Below are 23728 nucleotides of genomic sequence, written 5' to 3'. Positions count from 1 at the left end.
TGATGACTGGGTGTTGTGTGATGTCCTTAGGTTAGTTAGGTTTAAGTAGTTCTAAGTTCTAGGGGACTGATGACCATAGATGTTAAGACCCATAGTGCTCAGAGTCATTTGAACCAAGCTGTAGTCAAAGCCTTATTAGTCTCAATCCTCGTTGTAATCCCTACACTTCCCTCAATGGTCAAATATTTTATACTGTGATATCTCAGGATGCGTCCAACCAACCCATCGCTTCTTTTACTCCAGTTGTGCCACAAATTTCTTTTCTCCCAGTTCGGGCCTGTACCTCTTCATTCTATCTACGTATCTAATCATCTGCATTATTCTGTCACGCCAAAATTTCAAAACTTTTTATTATCTTTTTATTTCAACTATTTATTGCCTACGTTTCGCTCCCGTATTCCAGACGAATGACTTCAGAAAAGACTTCGTAACATTTAAACGTATATTGGAAGTAACAAGTAACTCTTCCCGAAACGCTTTCTTTGCAATTGCCAGTCAGCATCTTCCCTTTCTGCTGTCGTCAGTTTACTACCCAAATAGCAGAACTCATCTATTACTTTCAGTTTCCCACTCCCTAATCTCATTCCCTCAGCACTGCCTGAGTTAATTCAACTACATTCCATCACCCTTGTTTCGTTGGTGGAATGCTCAGTTTCCCACTCCCTAATCTCATTCCCTCAGCACTGCCTGAGTTAATTCAACTACATTCCATCACCCTTGCTTCGTTGGTGGAATGTTGGAATGGAGCGAAAACAAGACTCACTAGAAATTACACAATAGATTTTTGTCCGAGTTTTCATAGCCAAACAAAGAGTCGGTAATAGGCAAATGGAGTATCAGATTGACCGGCGTGAGGTCTATGGTTCAAAATGGCTCTGAGCACTATGGGACATAACTTCTGAGGTCATCAGTCCCCTAGAACTTAGAACTACTTAAACCTAATTAACCTAAGGACGTCACACACATCCATGCCCGAGGCAGGATTCGAACCTGCAACCGCAGCGGTCGCGCGGTTCCAGACTGTAGCGCCTAGAACCGCTTTTTTTTTAATTCGACAAAAACAGTAATAAAAATGGGTACAATGAAATGACATAAATAAGGTGACAGATAATTGCAGCCATAAATTACAGCATTCAAAAAATGAGTCTTTAGCAGTAGCACAATTCAGCACGTTTACTGTCACCTTCAACTGGTGGCGGTCCAACATGCACATTTTCTTCTTCTGCAGCCTGAGGTTCCTCATCACCATTTCCCAGACCCAAATTAATCATTCAGTAAATACTTGATGTGTGTTCCTTCCAGGGTAAATTACATGGACAGAAGAGAAGTCCCGAACAGCGACATCGCAAAATATTTCACTGCCTTGTTATTTTTGTCAGTTCCAGCCTTCTGAACGCATCCATAGGGAGTTCAAGATCTTCCTTTATATCAGACACCAGATGTTTCTCGCCATATTCTTGTATCTGCTGTACTACTGATTTATTTTTCTCGGCCACCCCGGCCGGCGGCGTGAGGTCTAGTTTTACAAAAATATACTTAATAGCTTGCAAGTAATAAAGTAAATTAAGAAAAACTTCAGAGAAAATTTAAATATTTTACCAACATCTGCTATTAGCTTTGTAAATAAAGCATAAATTGAAACTTCTCTGCATTCTCTTGATCTATATACTCTTAATAACAACAGAACACCAATCGATATTTAAGTATATTACATTTCATGCTTTTTGAACAAAACCTGAAGATAAGGAAAATGAATGACAAAAACAGCCAGTTTGTCTGAAAGTAAGAAATAAAACACAGGAGAGATTTGACAAGCCTCATTTACTGTACATGATTTCTGGTATCATTCAAAGGCACTTTAAATGTTTCTCTAATGTATTTTATTTACTGCTTTTTAACAAAAAAATCTTGTGTTGATTTTCATCTTATAACCTCATTTCAAGACACTCTCGATTCCGTTCAACTGCTCTTCCAACTTCTTTGCCGTCTCTTACAGAATTGCAGTATCACTGGCGTACTGCAAAAGCTTTAATTTCTTCTCCATGCAGTGTGAAACACTTTTCAAAATATTCCCTCAGTTTCTCTACATTGTGAAGCTTGTTTAATGTACAGATTATCACTGGTGATAAGCTGTTTCCCTTTCACGTTCTCCGAGAGAAATCAGGAGGAGAAAGAAAAGAATCTGCGCGGGCCTGGAGTACGTGCTGACGAGTGGTGTTCTCCTGTCGGTTCTGCTATGTGCGGGAGGCGAAGTGGCAGCCAGCAAGAGGGAGACAGGAGTGGAAAGCAGCTCGCGCCGGCGGGGACGCGCCGCCCGCGTTTCGACAAAGCGGAGCACGGCAATGCGGAGCGGACCGCGGGCCGCTGTTGTGTGCATCCGGGAAGGACAGAGGAGGGAGGAGGGCGGGCCGCCGCCGAGCAAGAGGACGCGCTTTTCACAACCGAGAAAGCGTAACTGCAGAGGGCACGCGCTCCCAGTTGCGCAACCCCGTCTCTAGTTCTCACCTGGGCGACCTGTAAAGCCGTCGGCACACGGACCGTGCATCCGAACGTTGAGCGTTGAGCGTGCCGAGATTCTGGCGCCATAGCGTGGAATAGCACGTTCGGGAGTCTTTCCGAACGTGCAGAGCAATATCTGGCGTGTCAGATATTCTGAGCGTGCGTCTGAGCGTTGACCAATGAGATGGCACAGCGCCTCCTACGTCACACGCACGCCGTCTCCCTTCAGTACAGAGTTGTGAGGCGCCATATTGGCATTCGTTTCAAGCCTATATGTATATATGCCGTTTCTGAGCACCAGCAAATTGAGAATCACCGGAAAACCCGTTGTTACCTGTGTGATTCGTTCCAAAAAATAATGAGAAACATCATATTCGTGGCAAAACAATTATTGTAATTTGCATATTATGAGAGTAGGCTATTTGAAGGCAGCGACATGCTGAAGATCCACCCAAAACGCATTGTTCTTGGTACAATTTGTCATAATTAAATTGCAATTAGTAAGATATCTACGATTAAGGTGTTCAGCAAGGTGTAATATAATATGACTAGGTACGATGTGGGTGTCGTTGGTTTAGCGTAATGAGTAGCGCTACTGTCCAGTTCAAAAATGGCTCTGAGCACTGTGGGACTAAAAATCTGACGTCATCAGTCCCCTAGAACTTAGAACTACTTAGACCTAACTAACCTAAGGACATCACACACATCCATGCCCGAGGCAGGATTCGAACCTGCGATCATAGCAGTCGCGCGGTTCCAGACTGTAATGCCTAGAACCGCTCGGCCACTCCGGCCGGCTACTGTCCAGTAATGAGTAGTTTGTTGTGGCGGTGGTTCGTGCCTTGACACTTCGTGCCTTGACACTTTCAAATTTTTTTCCTAACATTTCTGAAGTCATTCGTCTGGAATACGGGAGTGAAACGTAGGCAATAAATAGTTGAAATAAAAAGATAATAAAAAGTTTTGAAATGTTGGCGCGACAGAATAATGCTGATGATTAGATACGTAGATAGAATGAAGAGGTACAGGCCCGAACTGGGAGAAAAGAAATTTGTGGCACAACTGGAGTAAAAGAAGCGATGGGTTGGTTGGACGCATCCTGAGATATCACAGTATAAAATATTTGACCATTGAGGGAAGTGTAGGGATTACAACGAGGATTGAGACTAATAAGGCTTTGACTACAGCTTGGTTCAAATGACTCTGAGCACTATGGGTCTTAACATCTATGGTCATCAGTCCCCTAGAACTTAGAACTACTTAAACCTAACTAACCTAAGGACATCACACAACACCCAGTCATCAAGAGGCAGAGAAAATCCCTGACCCCGCCGGGAATCGAACCCGGGAACCCGGGCGCGGGAAGCGAGAACGCTATTGACCACAGCCATCAGTTTCAAATGGATATAGACTGCAGTACCTCGTTATACCATTAACAGACTGAAAAGCCTGTAAGGGCATTGCAGGGTAGGTTATGCTGAGAAATAAAAAATTACGTTCTAATACTTTATTATTAATTTAATATAAGTATATACTATAATATTTGATGTTATGGAAATATAAGTTCACCTTTTTTTGAGGGATGACTTTGTTCGATCAGCTTAATCTACAGGACAGCTTGCGCTACTTCTATAAAGACATTTTGCTCCTTTTTCTTTTACGCGTCGTAATTCACATGTTGCAAAGATTCTGCTACTGGATAGGAAAAGTGATCAAGTAAGACGGACCTTGGGGTTTTACTAAAACGTGGGAATGATGAAATAATGTTTATCTTATGTGGAGAAGTATTCCAAATTTGTAGCGCACTGTTTTAATGGAATTTTATAAGCCTATGTCCTTATTGATTGGACGTGGTACTTACCTTTTCGTGGGCAATGGAGGAAATGTGCGTTTTAATAGAGCTAACGTGGGAATTTTACACGCGCCAGTTGAGTAAACAGTGTGATTTACGAACTAGGAACATCCCTCAACTGCCGCTGGAGTGCTTTGCCATCGCGTATACCACGTTGCGGCCCACGTAGCGTATGCATAAGTCGCATCGTTCCTGAGCGTTCAGCAGCACATTGAACTTGGCACACTAAACGTTAACGTTCGACAGCACGGTCCGTGTGCTGACGGCTCAAGCACCCCAGTGAACTTCGAGCTGTTACCTCATAATTCCGCCTCTGGCTATGTCGTGCCCTGCTGCAACAACCCATGTTTAGAGCTTGCAGAGGTATCCAGTTGTGGTGATGTTCGTTGCTACGCTTCACCCACTGTTGCTTTCAATGGCAGACATTTTCATTAATTGGTTGATTGATTGAGGGGGAGCTAAACGGCGAGGTCAGCAGTACCGCGATTTCAAAGTTACACACGGAAGGGAGGGGGTCTGCTAAAAGTGGAGAGGAGACGAATTACACTGAAGCGCCGAAGATACTGGTATCGGCATGCGTAATCAAATAGAGATATATAAACAGGCAGAATACGGCGCTGCGGTCGGCAACGCTTATATAAGACACAAGTGGCGCAGTTGTTAGATCGGTTGCTGGTGCTACAATGGCAGGTCATCAAGATTTAAGTGAGTCTGAACGTGGTATTATAGTCGACGCACATGCGACGGAACACAGCATCTCCGAGGTAGCGATGATTTGGGGATTTTGCCGTACGACCATTTCACGAATGTACCGTGAACATCAGGAATCCGGTAAGACATCAAATCTCCGACATCGCTGCGGCAGGAAAAAGATCCTGCAAGAACGGGACCAACGACGACTGAAGAGAATCGTTCAACGTGACACAGGTGCAACCGTTCCGCGAATTGCTGCAGATTTCAATGCTGGGCCATCAGCAACTGTCAGCGTGCGAACCATTCAACGAAACATCATCGATATGGACTTTCGGAAAGGCCACTCCTGTACCCTTGATGACTGCACAACGCAAAGCTTTACGCCTCGCCTGGGCCCGTCAACACCGACATTGGACTGTTGATGAGTGGGCACATGTTGCCTGGTAGGACGAGTTTCGTTTTAAATTGTGCCGAGCGGATGGACGTGTATGGGAATCGAGACATACTTCATGAATCCATGGACCCTGCATGTCAACAAGAGACTGTTCAAGCTGGTGGAAGCTCTGTAATGGTGTGGGGCGCGTGCAGTTGGAGCGATATGGGACCCCTGATCCGTCTAGAAACGACTCTGACAGGTAACACGTACGGAAGTGTCATGTCTTATCACCTGCATTCATTTAATCATGTCCACTGTGCATTCCGAAGGACTTGGGCAATTCCAGCAGGACAATGCCACACCCCACACGTCCGAATTGCCGAAGAGTGGCTCCAGGAACACTCTTCTGAGTTTAATCACTTCGGCTGGCCACCAAACTTCCCAGACATGAACATTATTGAGTATAACTGGGATGCCTTGCACCGTGCTGTTCAGATCTCCACCTCCTCGTACTCTTACGGATTAATGGAGAGCCCTGCAGGATTCATGGTGTCAGTTCCCTCCAGCATTACTTCAGACATTAGTCGAGTCCATGCCATGTCGTGTTCCGGCACTTCCGCGTGCTCGCGGGGGCACTGCACGATATTAGGTAGGTGTACCAGCTTTTTTTTTTCCTTTGCTCTTCAGTGTATAAAATGAGGAAGTTAAAACGCACACAGTAGAAGGTATAAAAGGGTAGCCCAAATCTAAAAAGTGGGGAAACAGAGGGATAAAATAGCGGTCTTTGCAAGGGAGAGTGGTCATTGGTTCCAAACCGAGAAAACATGAAGAGATGCCCCAACCACAATCACCCTTCCCCTGATCCAGAAACAAAGCAAAACCTTATATCTGGAAATAAAAAACACTTTCACGGAGTAAACTGACGACAGTTTAACCATCCGTGCATCGTCTGCCAATATTAAATTTCAGGAATCTGTAAGGCGATACTTTGGACGAGGGGCCAAAAGAAGGGGACATTCCACCAATATATGGGATGTCGTCAGCCTGGCTTCAACACATTGTGAGAGTGGATCGATAAGCCAGAGGAAACAATGAGTGAGCCTCGTATGACCAATGAGTAGACGACATAAAACAGTGGACTCCTCCCGTGAGGAGCGGAAGGAAGAGCACGAAATGTGCAATAGACTCCTAGATTGTGGGGAGTTTATTATTGTGAATAGTAACGCACCAGATATCATTCCAGCTTGGGCAAAGAGAGATTTAACGTGGCTCCGCGTATCCCCAGCTGGAATCATGAAAGGGAAAGTGGGGTAAATATCTGCTTCTCTACCCAACGGTCAGCCAGTTCATTACCTGGGATGCCCAAATGACTTGGGACCCCGAGAAAGACAACTCAGCAGAAGGCACAGCCACGGACAGAGAGAATGTCATGGATAGCAGAGACCAAAGGGTGACGAGAGTAGCATCGGTCGACAGCCTTCAGGTCCCAGATCTTTTTTTTTTTTTGGATGAAGATGGGTGAATGGGTGATTAAACGGGACTGTTGAGATGCGACAGGCTGCGTTAGTGATCATCACATGAGGCATGTACGCTGCAGCTCTCTGAAGCTTCAGATGGGTGTAGGTTGCAGTAATTATGCTTGAATAAAGAGCTATTCACAGGCTAGACTAACGTGTGTAGCTGCACCAAACCAGTCTTCGCACTGAGGACCAGAACAACAACATACAGGGTATAGACGATAACTGTTTACAATGTACTGGAGTAGTGTGGTGGAAATCGAGTCGAACAACTTGATGTAATATAATTGCATAGGCTTCTGCGGTCAGAGCTAGCTGACATAAAAGGTTTCTGAGTATCGTACCGCGTCATAATGCAAAAAGAAAAAAAAAGCCACTACTGGAGCAACCTGCATTTCGGCCACAGTTACAGTGGCCCCCTTCCGGGTCCCCTGGTGTGCTTTAGCTCGTGTGGAATGACTTACATTTTGTCATTACTGCTCACTGCGAATGACGTTACGTCACAATTTGAAAGATCGTCACTTTGATTGGTCTCTTGAGGTGGAAGGGACGGACACTTTCTTACAATAGGTTGCTACGATGTAAGGAGTGGAAATCTGCTATGGTGTACTGCTTCTAGCATTGTCTGCTATGATTGGTGGTCATCGGTGAATGAGGCGTGAGCTCTTAGTTTTACTCCTGTTGGACCTGCAGTTTACATGCACAAACATAGAAAATCTGTATGATTATTGTCGTTAGTTTGTACTCAATAGAACGTTCTTCATCATGATCAAAGGAAAGAGTTTCCTGTTATTATTAATAACTGAGAAAGTTTTTATGAATAAAAGAAACATGTTTTGTACAATTATGACGAACTACTGAAGCACTGGAATGAGATTTTCACTCTGCAGCGGAGTGTGTGCTGATATGAAACTTCCTGGCAGATTAAAACTGTGTGCCGAACCGAGACTCGCAGGTTCGCAGGAGAGCTTCTGTAAAGTTTGGAAGATAGGAGACGAGATACTGGCAGAAGCAGAGCTGCGAGGAAGGGGCGTGAGCCGTGCGTGGGTAGCTCAGATAGTTAAGATCCGATACACAACGCTTACGCTACCACCTGGAGAGGGTGGACTTGGTCTAGTGAACGTACATGAAAAGGCACGGGCGTTATTCGTCAGTACGATTTTCCGACAGTGGCGCGGTCAATTTCGCAATATCTCGGGTGCGTTGGCCGATGTACTAGCGCCCACTTCAATGCTGCCCCCAGTCAATGTGGGCCATATTTCACCGAAGCTGTCACATTTCAAGGTTTTTTTTTTTTTTTTTTTTTTTTGGAGCTTAGCTATGTCAGAGATTCCTTCCCAACAACACGACTACCGACGACGCGAGACGTATACCAACTCTTACTGCGCCCCGGTGTCCCAGGAATACCCTGGAAAAGTAGTACCCAGACAAGAACTGGCGACAGATGTGGCGCGTTATACGGAACGTTTACCTCCCGACGTCGGTACGCTCAACATGGTATGTGGTGGTAAATAGGAAGTTCGCAACGAATCAACGGCGGCACGCGATTCATTTGGCAGACACTCCACTATGTTTAGGCTGCGCAACAGTGGACACTGATGAACATCGTTTAGCATGTAGTGGGACGGCTCCAGTGTGGCACTTGGCACAACAGATATTGGCGTTCCTGTTACGCTCCGCCCCTCACACAATTTCATCAGACACACTTTTTTTCCCCCAAGAATCTTATTTTCCGGTCCAAAAAACCAATGCAGTGAGATGGGTGCGGGGAATGGTGGTGGTCTACGTGTATAACGAATCGGAAAAGAACAAAATTGTTTTTTGGCATTTTTTCCTGGATGGGCACACAAAGCTGCAACAGCATAAAAAATATAGGCAAGACTTCGCTAATTACTGGCGACTTACATTTACCGACCCGCCGGCCAAATGGGGTGTGACGGGTGAGAGATGAGATAGACGAAGAAGCCGAGATAGACATCGATCACACTTACGGACCATTAGTTAATTTCGAGAAGACGACCCAGTCTTACACCAACGTCTGGAGAACGAGTCGATAGATGGCTCTCTTGCTCTATCGAACGTCGGGTCGTGAGCAGGTGTCGCCCCCGACACGACTTTCATTTCATTGCTACAGGAGCATGTTTCTTTTGTATTTGTACTATCCGCAATGTCTTCATGTCTTTCATTTGGGCATTTTCAGTTTTATTCATTTCCTTAATTAATTAATTTTCTAATTAGCCCCTATTTGTCAACATATGGCCATTGTAGACACTATTTATGCGATAGTACAACAAAATGTATGTCAGCAAAAGTGGTAAGCCTGACAAAAAAAAAAAAGTGTAGTGGTTAGCTTGTGATCTGACGTACAGAAAATCGTAGGTTCGAATCTCGTCAAAGACCGCGAAATTTTTGATTTTTATAAATTTAATAGTAACACTTTATCATTTTTATTCAGTCAATTGTTTTAAATTCTCTTTTTTGTTTGTAATACTTTGTCACGTCATTTTCATCGTCGTATTGACTTTTTTATTTGCTGTTATTTTTCTTCCTGACGCTCTTTTTACGTATGGAATCTGCTTGTGTCGCCTATAATCTGAAACCAAGTGCCAACCAGGACTGGTCATCTGTTGGTAACGCGGCATCTCCTGTGGCCAGTGTGAGGATAATTTCGGGTAACCAATGGCAGCTAGAAATAAAAAAAATAAAAAAAAGATGGTAGAGCACTTGCCCGCGAAAGGTAAGGTCCCGAGTTCGAATCTCGGTCCAGCACACAGTTTTTATCTGCCAGGAAGTTATTGAAGCACTGTTTGATATATTTTGCTTTGCAGTTTTTTCTTTTATTTTTTTCGGGATATTGCGTTTTCTAGCGCTATATGATAAACCTGTATTTTTTTATTTTTTGTTTTTACTACAGCATCGTAACAAAGAGGAGGGATAACTATGTAGAACAAAAACGTTCCGTAATTATGCGGCCCTTTATATATGTGTACACACTTTTTAGACAGTTCACAGCTTCCGGTTTCTGGGGGAATCTACTAAGACTCTCATCACGTACGCAAAATGTAATCGATATGAGGTAAAACCCGAAAGGTATGCAATCGTCTCACTTACATGTAGCTCTGGTACGACGTTTTCTGACGAATGCTACTAGGAAAACTGTCGCGGTCTACACTTACTCACGATAGCCTACGGTAATTTTGCAACTCTAGCGGCCAGTGTCACATCGTCGACATGTATAGAGGGACAATTGGGCAGGTAAGCAGGTTGGGAGGCGGTTGCGGCGTCGGTTGGTGGGCTGGGTGCCAGGCGCTGCGGCCTTGGTGGCGGCGCGAGCTTTGACCGCCGCTAACGGACCAACTGTCCCGCACTCCCACTCTCTCCTCTCCAGCGGAGACCAGTTCGGGCCCCGGGGACCCGCGGCCCACCCGCGCCTCTCTCTCGAGTCCGCTCTGCCTCGCCCGCGCCACTACTGTCGCCTTCGCTGCACGGCTGACTCACCTCCTTACGACCGACGCCCGCGCGGTGCCTACACAGCGCAGTTCACAACGCACGCAACGCGACGTGCACCGGCAAAATAAACATAAGGGGCACTCTGAAGTTTCAGCTCCTTTTGACTGGTAGGAAACAAGATTGATAGCGTGTGCAGTTCCGACGAAGAATCTTCTTCTGCGTGACGACAAATTACTGTTGTCGCTCCACAGGGTTCAATACTGGAACCACTGCTGTTCTTGCTATGTACACTACTGGCCATTAAAATTGCTACTCCAAGAAGAAATGCAGATAATAAACGGGTATTCATTGGACAAATATATTATACTAGAACTGACATGTGATTACATTTTCACGCAGTTTGGGTGCATAGATCCTAAGAAATCAGTACCCAGAACAACCACCTCTGGCCGTAATAACTGCCTTGATAAGCCTGAGCATTGAGTCAGAGCTTGGATGGCGTGTACAGGTACAGCTGCCCATGCAGCTCAACACGATACCACAGTTCATCAAGAGTAGTGACTGGCGTATTGTGACGAGCTGTTGCTCGGCCACCATCGACCAGACGTTTTCAATTGGTGAGAGATCTGGAGAATGAGCTGGCCAGGGCAGCAGTCGAACATTTTCTGTATCCAGAAAGGCTCGTACAGGACCTGTAACATGCGGTCGTGCATTATCCTGCTGAAATGTAGGGTTTCACAGGGATCGAATGAAGGGTAGAGCCACGGGTCGTAACGCATCTGAAATGTAACGTCCACTGTTCAAAGTGCCGTCAATGCGAACAAGAGGTGACCGAGACGTGTAATCAATGGCACCCCATACCACCACGCCGGTTGATGCGCCAGTATGGCGATGACGAATACACGCTTCCAATGTGCGTTCACCGCGATGTCGCCAAACACGGATGCGACCTTCATGATGCTGTAAACAGAACCTGGATTCATCCGAAACAATGACGTTTTGCCATTCGTGCACCCAGGTTCGTCGTTGAGTACACCATCGCAGGCGCTCCTGTCTGTGATGCAGTGTCAAGGGTAATCGTAGCCATGGTCTCCGAGCTGATAGTCCATGCTGCTGCAAACGTCGTCGAACTGTTCGTCCAGATGGTTGTTGTCTTGCAAACGTCCCCATCTGTTGACTCAGGGATCGAGACGTGGCTGCACGATCTGTTACAGCCATGCGGATAAGATGCCTGTCATTTCGACTGCTAGTGATACGAGGCCGTTGGGATCCAGCACGGCGTTCCGTATTACCCTCCTGAACCCACTGATTCCATATTCTGATAACAGTCATTGGATGTCGACCAACGCGAGCAGCAATGTCGCGATACGACAAACCACAATCGCGATATGCTACAATCCGACCTTTATCAAAGTCGCAGTGTCGCGATACGATAAACTGCAATCGCGATAGGCTACAATACAACCTTTATCAAAGTCGGAAACGTTATGGTACGCATTTCTCCTCCTTACACGAGGCATCACAACAACGTTTCACCAGGCAACGCCGGTCAACTGCTGTTTGTGTATGAGAAATCGGTTGGAAACTTTCCTCATGTGAGCACGTTGTAGGTGTCGCACCGGCGCCAACCTTGTGTGAATGTTCTTAAAAGCTAATCATTTGCATATCACAGCATCTTCTTTCTATCGATTGAATTTCGCGTCCGTAGCACGTCATCTTCGTGGTGTAACAAATGTGTAGATGGCGGGTGCAGTTCCTATGACGAATCTTCTTCTGTGTGACGACAAATTACTGCTGTCGCTCCACATGGTTCAATACTGGAACCACTGCTGTTCTTGCTAAATAATAATGATCTTACAATCTTGTGTTGGTAAAGCAAAACTAGTGCTCTTTGCTGATGATGGAACTATATTCAGGTCCAACAGAACGAACAATAAATTAAGTATTCAAAACTTTACTGATTCTTCATTTAATTCTGTACAAGGCAAGATATGTTATCATCAATAACAATACAGCACAAGGAAAAGTATATTCCTGGGTGTGCATATTGATCAAAATTGGAACTGAAAATCACATGCGAGTATTACAGACTATCTTCTACATCTTCGTCTACTTTTCTTCTTCACATCTTCTCTATTTCCTCTGTAAAACTGTCTGGCGAGAGTCCCAGACTGACGAACAGTATTCAAGTGTTGTTCAAATGATGGTTTTGCAACCTGCTTTACTGGTGGACTACACTTGCCTAGGATTCTTCCAGGGAATCTCAGTCTGGCAACTGCCTTACCTGCGCTTATTTTTATGCGGTCATTACACTTTAAATCGCTCCGTACGCTTACTCTTAGACATTTTATGGGCATGTAACCATGCAATATTGCGTCTTTCTGTCTGTTTATGCGCAACACGTTACACGTCTCTTCTTTACTATAATCTCTCTTTGATCATTAGACCACTTCGTTCGACAGATACTGTATTTCTTGTTGTAGCTTCCAACAGTGGTCTCCCTGTGCGTTCACTATACTGAGGCGAAGAGTTACGAAAGCCGCACACATCGGCAATTTAATTCAGACGATTTATGAACTGATTTTTAGCTTTTGTAAGATGATGGATACTGTATCGAGTGATGGAGATAGAAGCTTGCTCTTCCGAAACGTATCAGTTTTCAATAAATCAGTTCTTGACGTGATTAACATTATAAATATGAATGAGAAGAAATTTCCCTCAAGTTGTTAAACTGCAACTGAGACTTCAGTTCCATCTAGCTACATCTAACTCTAAGCTCCACAAGTGACATTAGGGTGCGTGGCAAAAGATACATCTGGCGCCGCCATCATTTTGCCATTTCCTTGATCCATTCGTGAATGGTGCCGTCGGGTAACCTCTGTGTGAGCTCTCATTTCTCGGATTTTCTCGCCTCTTGGCACTTTTAGAACATAGTCCCTCAGAACTTCACCTGTAAGCATCTCAACACTTCTGTCGCAGCGTCTCTCACTGGAATTTGTTGCCGACCGGAGTGGCCGTGCGGTTCTAGGCGCTACAGTCTGGAACCGAGCGACCGCTACGGTCGCAGGTTCGAATCCTGCCTCGGGCATGGATGTGTGTGATATCCTTAGGTTAGTTAGGTTTAATTAGTTCTAAGTTCTAGGCGACTGAGGACCTTAGAAGTTAAGTCGCATAGTGCTCAAAGCCATTTGAACCATTTTTTTGGAATTTGTTGAGTGTCTCCGCAGAGCTCTCGCGTCTATCAAACAATCCTATGACGGAGCGCGCCGCCTTTCTTTCGATCTTATCTCTTTCATTAATCCTAGCTGGTAAGGATCCCATACGGAACAACAATACTCAAGATCCGGTCCCACAAGTGTGAAATGCAGTTTCTTCAGATTTTTCCAATGAACCACAGCCCGGTATCTGCTTTTCTTACAATTAAATTTATGTGTTTATTCCGCGTTATGTCGCTCCGGATGATATTTTGCGTGCCTTAGTGTTTCCAGTAATTTCTCGCTTACAACACAGTCGAACAGTAACTGATCTCTTCGTTACCTTTATTTATGTACAGCGTCAGTTGACTGTCCATACATTCTCCACTTGTCATGATGCGTTTCGCTATATTATTGTAGTACTGCAACCTTCGTGTAGATCACAGTATCGTCTATGAACAGTTATTGATCACACTTCCCGCGGTATCCACTTGAAGGCGTTTGGTACAGTTCCCCACAGTCGTTTAAAGAACAAAGTAAGAGCATATGGACTATCAGATCAATTTTGTGATTAGATTGAAGAGTTCCTAGATAACAGAACGCAGCATGTCATTCTCAATGGCGTGATGTCTTCCGAAGTAAGAGTGATTTCAGATGTGCCGCAGGGGAGTGTCGTAGGACCGTTGCTATTCACAATATATATAAATGCATAACATCGGAAGTTCACCGAGGCTTTTTGCGGATGATGCTATAGTACATCTAGAGGTAACAATGGAAAATTGTATTGAAATAAGGAGGATCTGCAACAAATTGACGCATGGTGCAGGGAATGGCAATTGAATCTCAATGCAAATAAGTGTAATGTGCTGCGAATACATAGAAAGAAAGGTCCTTTATCATTTAGCTACAATATAGCAGGTCAGCAACTGGAAGCAGTTAATTCCATAAATTATCTGGGAGTTGGCATTAGGAGTGATTTAAAATGGAATGACCATATAAATATAATCGTCGGTATAGCAGATGCCAGACTGAGATTCATTGGAAGAATCCTAAGGAGACGCAGTCCGAAAACAAAGGAAGCAGGTTACAGTACAATTGTTCGCCCGCTGTTTGAATACTTCTCACCGGTGCGGGATCCGTACCAGATAGGGTTGATAGAAGAGGTAGAGAAGATTCAACGGAGAGCAGCGCGCTTTGTTACAGGATCATTTAGTAATCGCGAAAGCGTTACGGAGATGATAGATAGACTCCAGTGGAAGACTCTGCAAGAGAGACGCTCAGTAGCTCGGTACGGGCTTTTGTTGACGTTTCGAGAACATACCTTCACCGAGGAATCAAGCAGTATATTGCTCCCTCCTACGTATATCTCGCGAAGAGACCATGAGGATAAAATCAGAGATTAGAGCCCACACAGAGGCATACCGACAATCTTTCTTTCTACGAATAATACGAGATTGGAATAGAAGGGAGAACCGACAGAGTTACTCAAATACCCTCCGCCACACACCGTCAGTTGGCTTGCGGAGTATGTATGTAGATGTAGATTTATATGCATATTGTAAACAGTAGCTGCGCTCTCTTTGGGTATTCTCAAAAATACCTTTACACCTCTCGGCTTTATTCTGTTCGGAACACCGTGTAGATATATCGCTATTGTTGTGGTCTCCACTCAGAAGATTGGTTTGATTCAGCTCTTTACTCTTCTCTATCCTGTGCAAGCCTCGTCATCTCCAAACAACTATTGCAGCCTACATCTTGCTTGTTCTATTCGTCTCCTGGTCTCCCTCTACAATTCCTCCCCCCCCCCCCCCCCCCCAAACACACACACGTATTTAAATTCCCAAATTGATGATTCCTGGACGGCTTAGAATGTTCCCTATAAAATGATCCCTCCTTTTAGTTTACTAATGCCACGATTTCTTTTCTCCTGAGTTCTTTCCTGTACCTCCTCATTAGTTACATGATCTACCAGTCTAATCTTAAGCATTCTTTAGTGGCACCACCTTTCAAACGCTTCTAATCTCTTCTTGTCTGAACTGCTTATTGTCCAAGTTGCACTTCCGTACGAGGCTACACTCCAGACAAATGTCTTGAGGAAAAAACTTCCTAAACACTTAAATTTATTTTCGGTATTAAGAAATTTCTCTTCTTCAGAAACTCTTGTCATGTCATTTCCAGTCGATATTTTATGTCCTCTCTGCTTTGGCAATCATCAGTTATTTTACTGTCCACGTAGGCAAAAGTCATCTGCTACTACCTGTAGTGTCTCGTTTTCTAATCTAATTCCTTCACCACTGTCTGATTTAATTCGACTACATTCCGTTTTCCTCGTTTTGCTTTTGTTGATGTTCATCTTATGTCATCCTTTCAACACACAGTCCATTCCATTCAAGTTCTCTTTCAAGTGCTTTGCTATCTGTGAGAGAATTACAGTATCATCGGCAAATCTTCAAGTCTTTATTTCTTCTCCCTGAACTTCAGTTCCTTTTCCAAATTTTTCTTTCGTTACCTGTACTACCTTCCCAATGTAAAGATTGCAAAACATCGTGGATAGGCAACCCCCTGACTTACTTCTCAATCGCTGCTTCCGTTCCATGTCCTTCGACTCTTCAGTGATAGCTGCTAGGAATTCCTGAATGGTCACAAATCTGGTCCGATACTCGGTAAGCCTGTGCAATGGAAAAAATGAAACTGAAAACGCTTGTCTGTTACTCTGCCGTACGCGGCTTGAGCAGCCGCGGTCACAGCAGCCGGCGCCTGTGGATGGACGCTTGGGGCTGCCCTGGGCTGGACGCGGCTGTTCCAGGCCGGAGTAAACCCAGCTGTCATCCCGATTTACAACCCGCGGACGTGTTCTAGCTGCCAACCATAACAAACAGTCTCCGTTTACACGAGTTAAAGAAAACGGACCTCCCTTCCGAGTACTGGCTGTAAATTATATGGCTTGGCGCCCCGGTATTCCAGCTTCAGTTCCGAAGACCCAGACATCGGTGAGGTTTCCAGGCACTGTCAAAGGCGTGAGACTGTCGCAAATTCTTCACCAATGTAGAGTGTGTCGAGAACGCACCCGCAAAGCATTTTGGGAGACCCATTGCTATCAATGTCCTTAACTATAGATTTTGAAGGACATTTAGTTGACATTCTAAAAGGTAAACGTAAACACCACTCACGGATAAGACCTTAGACTTGTTACGACCGGTCGACTGCTGTCTGTAGGTCAGTACGAGTCGCGAAGTGTGGTCTTGGGACATGTGTCCAACATGTTGCCAATCCCTGCAGCCGTTATTACCAGTGGATGAATCCTGGTGATGCCACTGTTTCTTTATTCAAGCAGTTCCTCATTTGACAAAGTGCCTGTTGGCTTCTGTCTCGGGTTCTTCGGTTGACGTTCGTCTGATGATATTTCTGATGTTTCGCCAGCACGATTGGCTGGCATAGTCAAAGTTTCTCCCTCCACTGCTGGTGGTGGACTCGCAAGGGCTGAGCGGATCCTCTTCCAGCCCTCCCTACCTCTAGAAGATAACATCCATAATTAAAACCTCATCATTTATGTATCGTTCTAACACGTTCGGACGTAAAGGTGTTAACACTGGCAGGAAAAATCATACAGCAAAGCTTGCTTTTACGGTTCATGTATAATAGCAGCAGAAAGGAAAAAATCATTAGACAAGGTTCTGCGGCTGGCTGATAGGAAAACTGAATGTGCTAGCCACCTCAAAAGCGTATTTAAGTTTTTCATATTTCTCCATTTATATCGTATGGGAGTAGTTTTTAAAAATTAAATAATTTTAAATGGCTCTGAGCACTATGGGACTTAACTTCTAAGGTCATCAGTCCCCTAGAGCTTAGAACTACTTAAAGCTAGCTAACCTAAGGACATCACACACATCCATGCCCGAGGCAGGATTCGAACCTGCGACCGTAGCGATCGCGCGGTTCCAGACTGTAGCGCTCAGAACCACTCGGCCACCCCGGCCGGCTAATTTTAAATGCAGATATTTTTAGGTTAGGCTTCTTCTTGGCCGTAATAGATATCGACTGACAACACACACTGCTGTAACCAGTCACATTTATTATGTTATACTATCCACCATGCGTTTCGGAGGTTTGTATCTCCGACATCAGGCGAATTTGTGTCGTTTAACCAGGCTTGCAAGTATTTTATTTACAACTTTTTGGTTAACCTAAAACAAAAGACTCGAAGTGAACAGAGAGTTTTTATCAGAAGAAAATCGTTACTCTTTCCGTACAAAAAATCTTAAATTATTGCCAGAAGTGCATCGAAGTCAACGAAAAGCGAAGTGTGAAAACAATATCAACAAAAGTACTCGAAGTGAATATGTGCCGAATTTTCGTAAGTGAAGTGGAATTAATCTATTTAGAATCTCTAAATATTACATATAACAATAATTTTTCCAGAAAAAATTCATTGAAGACGTGTTTAAGGGGAGGTTTACTATCTTTGGCTCGAAAAAAGCATGTTCTTTGTGAATTTTTTTCTCGAGATGTGTTATAGATATCAATATCAAATTTGGTCATTATGTTTACTGACATTTCCTTTACAGACTGAAATTTTCTCGACCGGAAATGTCGAAGAGCAAAGGCGGAAGTGCCGTCGGAACGAAACAAAATTTCGATATAGACCTCCACGCGCGGGATGTCACACGTCAGCCGACTCGTCTGAAATCAAAATTGAGTCGACGTTAGAGAAGTATATAAGATTCTTTAGGAGCTGTAAATCGCTTAAGTTATTTGGACCACAGGAAACAAAATGGCGGCCCTTTGAAGAAAAATAGGGTTTTTTCATTGATTTTCGACTCCGTCGGCCTAGTAAAAATATTTATAGTTGATGGATCGGAATAAAAGTGGTACAACTCCTAGACAATTTCGTTAGCTTCGTCGGAGACAAAGAATTATGCCAATTGGTTCAGTAGATTTGAAGTTACCATACCGCGCGATAAAAAAAAAGTCATTTCGATAAAAACGCGTTTGAAGTTTTGACTACATATAAATGCAATATTATGCAACTTACATTCAATCTGCTATTGCGGGTCCATAAACTAGTCCTTCCTCTTCCTCATAGAAGGCGCTCTGCCCGATTTGGGCCATCCTGCGCTGCTCCAGAGGCGCTCGTACGGCCGGTGACAAGCGGTTTTCGGCCGCTTGAATCCGGTGGTCGTCCGAATCCTTGGCGAACTGCGTCGAATAGAGTCCCAGGGTGACGTCCATCATTGTCATGGCCTTCAGAATTGCTGAATACCCTTCATTGAAGCCGCTCACTGCCAGGAAAGTCGCAATCTCCACAGCCTTCGCACCAGAATGCAAATGTTTGTGGGCTAACTTCCAAACACACGCGTTCAAACTTTCATTTGAATTTTGTGTGTTTCCTCCCAACCTCCGTTACAATAACACGCCCTCCGAAAGAAAAAAAAAACTGGTGCGTGAAAAAGGCCGATTTCAGGCAGGTGCATTTTTTTTGTCCAACCGTGAATTACATCTACATGTACATCTACATATACATCCATACTCCGCAAGCTATCTGACGGTGTGTGGCGGATGGTACCTTAAGTAACAATATCGGTTCTCCCTTCTATTCCAGTCTCGTATTGTTCGTGGAAAGAAGGATTGTCGGTATGCCTCTGTGTGGGCTCTAATCCCTCTGATTTTATTCTCATGGTATCTTCGCGAGATATACGTAGGAGGGAGCAATATATTGCTTGACTCCTCGGTGAATGTATGTTCTCGAAACTTCAACAAAAGCCCGTACCGAGCTACTGAGCGTCTCTCCTGCAGAGTCTTCCACTGGAGTTTATCTATCATCTCCGCAACGCTTTCGCGATTACTAAATGATCTTGTAACGAAGCGCGCTGCTCTCCGTTGGATCTTCTCTATCTCTTCTATCAACCCTATCTGGTACGGATCCCACACAGCTGAGCAGTATTCAAGCAGTGGGTGAACAGGCGTACTGTAAACTACTTCCTCTGTTTTCGGATTACATTTCCTTAGGATTCTTCCAATGAATCTCAGTTGGCATCTGCTTTACCGACGATCAACTTTATATGATCATTCCATTTTAAGTCACTCCTAATGCGTACTCCCAGATAATTTATGGAATTAACTGCTTCCAGTTGCTGACCTGCTATATTGTAGCTAAATGATAAGGGATCTTTCTTTCTATGTATTCGCAGCAGATTACACTTGTCTACATTGAGATTCAATTGCCATTCCCTGCACCATGCGTCAATTCGCTGCAGATCCTCCTGCATTTCAGTACAATTTTCCATTGTTACAACCTCTCGATATACCACAGCATCATCCGCAAAAAGCCTCAGTGAACTTCCGGTGTGATCCAAAAGGTCATTTATATATATTGTGAATAGCAACGGTCCTATGACACTCCCCTGCGACACATGAAATCACTTTTACTTCGGAAGACTTCTCTCCATTGATTATGACATGCTGCGTTCTGTTATCTAGGAACTCTTCAATCCAATCACACAACTGGTCTGATAGTCCATATGCTCTTACGTTGTTCATTAAACGACTGTTGGGAACGGTATCGAACGCCTTGTGGAAGTCAAGAAACACGGCATCTACCTGGGAACCCGTGTCTATGGCCCTCTGAGTCTCGTGGACGAATAGAGCGAGCTGGGTTTCACACGATCGTGTTTTTCGAAACCCATGCTTATTCCTATAGAGTAGATTTGTAGTCTCCAGAAAAGTCATTATAGTCGAACATAATACGCGTTCCAAAATTCTACAACTGATCGACGTTAGAGATATAGGTCTATAGTTCTGCACATCTGTTCGACGTCCCTTCTTGAAAACGGCCTACTTAGAAACATTTGCGTTCCGTATTCGGAAAAACCGTTTCAGGGGTGGATTTTAAACACTTTTATGGATCCAAAAATGCAATTAAAAGAAAAAATCGATTTTTTGAACCAAAAGATAGTAAACCTCCCCGTAATATAAAAGGCGTGACTCGTCAAGAAGGTAAATAATATTATACCGCAGTAAAAAAAGGCGTTTGAATTTATAAAACGGAGAGCTAACTTGATTTGCAGAGAGATGACATGCAAAAAATTCCTCCCGTTACACAGGGGCCGCAAGAAGCGTATCCAAGCGTATCCGACAGTAGGAAAAAGTGTAGGGTCTGTAAGGAGTAAATAACCCCGTCAGATTCGGACGCAGCTGTAACTGTGTAAAACAAAAGAACGCTCAGTGATTTTCAGTTCGGTCTGAAACACAGCATAAAGAGGTTGCGAGGTGAAGATAAACCAGCGGAATGGGGCCAGTTGAACCGTGCGACGAAGATACAAAGCACGGGACTGCGGGAGCAACTCGCTGGCGGTGGGTTGGTGTGTCGCCGGCTGCAGTGGGAAGAAGGGGCAGAGGTGGGCAGTGCAGGTAGCAGCTGGGAGCGCAAGGTCAGGCTGTTGCTAGCTGCGACCCGGCCGTACTCCGTGTGGGGCCGCGCGCTCCCTCCGAGCCATTTCCCTCCTTCTGGGCTGACAAGTCTTGCCACAACTCCATAACATGTTCCGCTCGCGTCGCATCGAGCAATGTGGCGTAATAATAAAGGCACTAAACTTAATTCCGCACTCTCGTTTGCTGATCAAAGCCCGGCCTTAAGCCGTCGGCACACGGACCGTGCATCCGAACGTTGAGCGTTGAGCGTGCCTAGTTTCTGACGTCACAGCGTGGAACAGCACGTTCGGGAGTCTTTCCGAACGTGCAGAGCAATATCTGGCATGTCAGATATTCTAAGCGTGCGTCTGAGCGTTGACCAATGAGATGGCATAGCGCCACCTACGTCACACGCACGCCGTCTCCCTTCAGTACAGGGTTGTGAGGCGCCATATTGGCATTCATTTCAAGCCTATATGCATGTATGCCGTTTTTGAGCAGCAGCAAATTGAGAATCACTGGAAAATCCGTTCTTAACTGTGTGATAATAATGAGAAACATCATATTCGTGACAAAAGAATTACTGTAACTTGCCTATTATGAGAGTAGGCTATTTGAAGCCAGCGACACACTGAAGATCCACCCAAAACGCATTGTTCTTGGTACAATTTGTTATAATTAAATTTCAATTAGTAACATATCTGCAATTAAGGTTTTCAGCACGGTGTAATATAATATGACTAGGTTCTATGCGGGTGTCGTTGGTTTAGCATAATGAGTAGCGCTACTATCCAGTAAATAGCCGGCACGGTAGCTCAGCGTGTTCGGTCTGAGAGCTGGTTGGCCTCTGTAATAAAAAACTGAGTAGAAGGATGAACCACCGGACTTGAACAGGATGTCTTGCGACGTCCCCAACGACCAAACACAACAATCAATAACGACAAAAAAAAAAAAAAATTCAAAATCTTCGTGCACTCTAAACTTATGGTCGCCTGTTCGCGTCCAACTGTTTTTAAGAAAAAAAAGAAAAAAAAGTAATGAGTTGTTTGTTGTGGTGATGGTTCGTGCCTTGACACTTCCAAATTCTTTTTCCTAACATTCGCGTTTTTATTAGGTTCTGATACCTTATTATTAGTTTCATGTAAGTATATACTATAATATTTGATGTTATGTAAATATAAGTTCACCTTTTTTCGGGGGGGGGGGGGGGGGGCTTTACAGGACAGCTTTCGCAACTTCTATAAAGACATTTTGCTCCTTTTTCTTTTACGCTTCGTAATTCACATGTTGCAAAGATTCTGCTACTGGGTAGGAACAGTGCTCAAGTAAGACTGAGCTTGGGATTTTACTAAAATGTGGGAATGATGAAATAATATTTATCTTATGTGGAGAAGTATTGCAAATTTGTACCGCACTGTTTGTAATTGATCTTTTATAAGCCTGTGTCCTTATTGATTGGACATGGTACTTTCCTTTTCGTGGACGATGGAGGAAACGTGCGTTTTAATAGAGCTAACGTGGGAATTTTACGCGCGCCCGTTGAGTGAACGGTGTGATTTAGCAACTAGAAACATCCCTGCCGCTGGAGAGCGTTGCGATCGCGTATACCACGTTGGGGCCCACGTACCGTACGCACAAGTCGCACCGTTCCCGAGCGTTCAGCAGCACGTTGAACTTGACACGCTCAACGTTAACGGTCCGTGTGCCGACGGCTTTACCGAGTAACGGACAAGACCCTTCCTACTGGGCAGAACTCAACATATTGTTTTTAATAATACGAAATGTACGGATGCAAAAACAGTTTCGGGAGCATTCTAAGCTAGTTTTATAGCGCCGCCACTGTTTACAATACATATAAATGATCGAACCGATAACATCGGAAGCGCCATCAAAAACCGTTCGCGCACGATACCGTTGTGTGTATGGAGGTTGCAGTGCCCGAACACTGTAACGGAATGCAGGACGACCTGTGGAGGATCTATGACTTGTGCAGGGAACTGCAATTGACTCCGCATGTAAATTATTGTAACATATACTGTACAGATAGGCGAAGAGACTCATTATGAGAACGGCAACCAGTATGGGCCGCTTAAAAAAATTTTTTTTAAATAAGAAAGGTGTTTAAGTGATTCACAAAAAAATTAATCCGTTTATACATGGTGATTCTGCTATTCGTTTTATGCAACCTGCACTACTTCTGTAGGAGGGACGGTATCCAGCCAGGCAGTATCCACCTAATCGACATAAGTTCCCTCTCAGAACTTCGTGTGACTGTTAGCAAACTCAATCATACTGTAAAAAATAGAAGCGAGAATTGGCCATGAGCCACACAGTATTTTTGGACTGAGATATACCTTACTTCTGTTCATATTTGTCCAAGTGTCTCAAATCTTTCTTTGCGTTATTAGCAGTGTAGTCATACAGATTTTGCATGTCTCTGTAAATGGTCCAGAGGTTATATACAGGAAATCTGTTACTTCCACACTTCCGATTTTGATATCTCCTGTTAATTTCCTTTTTTCCGATGGTGAAACACACTTTGTAAGGCGACGTTTCTGAAGTATTTACTATGAACGGAATAGACTTAACGAGACATCCAGAATCTGTATGGTTTTACTGCTAGCTAAAAAAAAGAAATACTGGAGACACTTGGATATGTATGGTCGAAGTAAGGTATATCTTAGTCCTCACTTGTATAGTCTCCCAGAGCTCTAAGAGGGGAGTAATTACGTGGCTGTCG

The 23728-nt window shown here is 44.3% G+C and overlaps 1 protein-coding gene across 3 annotated transcripts in view; it reads left to right on the top strand.

The window, feature by feature from the left end:
* Positions 1-23728, top strand: part of LOC126481601 (dual specificity tyrosine-phosphorylation-regulated kinase 4) — a 647996-nt gene that overhangs the window by 51758 nt on the left and 572510 nt on the right. The window lies entirely within an intron of this gene.

This window comes from Schistocerca serialis, chromosome 5, assembly GCF_023864345.2.
Source record: "Schistocerca serialis cubense isolate TAMUIC-IGC-003099 chromosome 5, iqSchSeri2.2, whole genome shotgun sequence".
NCBI classification, from domain to species: Eukaryota; Metazoa; Arthropoda; class Insecta; order Orthoptera; family Acrididae; genus Schistocerca; species Schistocerca serialis.
This window is presented reverse-complemented; position numbering and strand designations above follow the sequence as displayed.